Here is a 2,806-nt window from a genome sequence, read left to right as displayed (position 1 = left end):
AATTAGCTTGCATTTTCCTCTCTTCCATTCCAATTGTTACCCTGATTAAAATTACTATTGACTTATCAAACATACCATACCCATAGTGGAATGTTTATTGACTTGTCAAATATGGCTAAAGCTCTCCTTTGATTAAATTATGATCTTCCTAACTTATAATTAACTTAGCAGAAAATACACTTTATCAGGAAAGAACTTTCAGGGAATATCTAAACAAACGTTTATGCAACCAATGGAGATACCATTTAGCTTGCTATTATGATTAGATGCCAAATTATTGTTTTATCTTTTGCACTCAGTTATTCTCACTCATTTTAAGTCGAGTCTACACCACAGCTGAAAGCGCTCTATCCATAGCATAATAATATGGGCATGCCCAAATACTACTTCCTGAGAATTATGTTTCAGCCGTCCAACCAAAAAAAGAGTCTGGCTGGCACAAAGAGTCTATAGCAGACTGATTTATCTCAGGAACAAGACCTCTAAAAACAACAGCTGAAAACATTCCCTCTAGCAGTTACAATCCCTTTAAAAATTCTTAGACAGGTATGAACCAGTGGTTGAGGAAATTTGCACCCAAGAGCAGTGGACCTGTTTCTAGCACTAGGGATTCTGCAAAGTCAGATCTCAAGAACTAAAAATGATTACCTGAATACCCTCTAAGAAGAATTTGTAATGTGTGAGGCTTTTTTTTTTTATATTCTCGCACAAATCCACACAACCTAATAAAATGAAAGTTAAGGCCTACCCTTCAGAGCCTGCAGCAAAATCTTAGATGGGTTGCAGTGTGTTTTACACCAAGCACATTTGAGCAATCACTGGGAATACATGAACACAGTGTAACTCAAGAAGAACAATAACAAGTGGGAGCACAATGTCTACCATGGATAAAATCTAATAATAGGCATCAGCAATACTCTGGGAAAAGAAAAATGGCTTCTCCCTGAGGTTAAATGGCAGTGAAAGCACAGAATTAGTTCTAAATGTGCCAGTTCCAAACGAACTGTTGTGCCCCAAAGTCAAAAGCAAAGCATAAGAGCACTCAATGAGGCTGCAGACTTAACTGTCACATTATTTGTAGAACTACTACTTCAGAGCTACCAACAAAAATCTGGGTGAACCTGCGTCAACCTGACAGTACAGCAGTTTTAAATCTCTCCAATTACTGTGAATTAATTGTGATTAATTGTGTGATGCAGTGCTACAGATGGGTGTAGTCTGAAGAAGAAAGTTTGTCTACTGTGTCCTCAATAGGACAGCCTCACCTTTTAGAACAGAGCTGAGCCACATCAGAAGAATTTCTATCTGATTCACACAGATTTAAGTCTGATTCTTGGAGATGATCATTCTCGTATGGTGTTCACATTGCACTGTTGACTTTATGTACAGGAACATGTATAAAGACAGATCTGAAATGAATACACATTGGTTTAAAGAATTTCCATTGAGGACTGAGTTCCCAGACTGCGTATTCAAACAAGGTCATCAAAGGTATAGTTTGTATGTCATATTTGCTGTTCATTAAAATATTACAAGATTGCAGAATTGTTGAGGTAGAAGGGTACTTTTGGAGGTCACTGAGTCCAACTACCATCCTCAGAACAAAGTCAGTGATAGCAGGGTGCTTAGGGCCTTAGAGTTGGGTTTTGTGTATCTTCAGAATGGAGACTTTCTATTCTCTGAGTAACTTGCTCCAATGTTTAACCACACTCATAGGAAGAGGCAATTTATTCATACAGCACTGTCAGCTGCAATCCTATTTGCTTCATTTGTCTCCTACTGTAACTATTTCACAGGGGATGGTGTGCAAAACAAAGCCTCCAAGAGAGCTTTATCATACTGGAATGGATTCCATAATAATATTTGCCATGAAATAACAATGTCCAGAGAGCCTGATTCTGTGTGGTCTGAAGTACTTCATGGAAAGTATCCACAGTGCCTTGTAGTCAGATAAATTTGAGACCTGTGGAGTTCAATAGCTGACTGTTATGCTGAATTAATCAGATTATTGATGCAATGAATTTGTTAACAGAAGTTCATATTGCAATCAGGTCAATTCATTCTTCGGTGCCATTACACGTTATGTCTGGAGAGGCTGAAAATCAAGTAGGCACAAGAAGATGATTAATTATGAGATTCCTGCTCATGAAAATGAGCAGTAGTGTGGGGGCTCTAAAACTCTTCATTATGCTGGGCAGTTTATCTGTGCAAAATGTCATTAGGCAAATGATATGTAGAGATGGTAAGGAATCGGGCTGTTTTGTCTGCACCAGTCCCCTCTCTCTGCTATTTCTGCTCAGCATTTCTCTTCGTAGTGTTTGGTTTCTGTGGGATTATGGGTAATTTTTCTGGTAATTTCTGTGGTCTCTTATAGCATCATACAGCAGTCTGGGGTGACCAGTGCCAGTGGCTTCCTTTTCCTGAAGCCCTGCTGACAGGTTTTGTAAAGCAAATACTCATCCAAACCAAGCTGTACACAAAGTCAACAGGAAAGGACAGACTTACAAAAATTATTATAAACACCAACTAAAGGTTCTGTAGGAAAATACTTAGGTTGCACTGAAAGTAATTCCTCCTATTTATTTTCATGGAAACTACAACACACACAAAGAACACAATAACACTGTCTGATAGAGCAAATTCTCAGCTACAGAGCACTAGTTTTCAACACAGTCACCACCATTAGCTGTGCATGTTTTGCCAGTGATGAACAAGAGCTGCATGCTGCACACAAAAATCTGCACCAGTGGAAGTGACCCACTTTTGCTGTCACCAATGCTGAAACACACCACCCACCGCCTCACTG

Source organism: Meleagris gallopavo, chromosome 1, assembly GCF_000146605.3.
Source record: "Meleagris gallopavo isolate NT-WF06-2002-E0010 breed Aviagen turkey brand Nicholas breeding stock chromosome 1, Turkey_5.1, whole genome shotgun sequence".
NCBI lineage: Eukaryota > Metazoa > Chordata > Aves > Galliformes > Phasianidae > Meleagris > Meleagris gallopavo.
The sequence above is the reverse complement of the archived record's forward strand: the minus strand, read 5'-3'. Positions refer to the sequence as shown.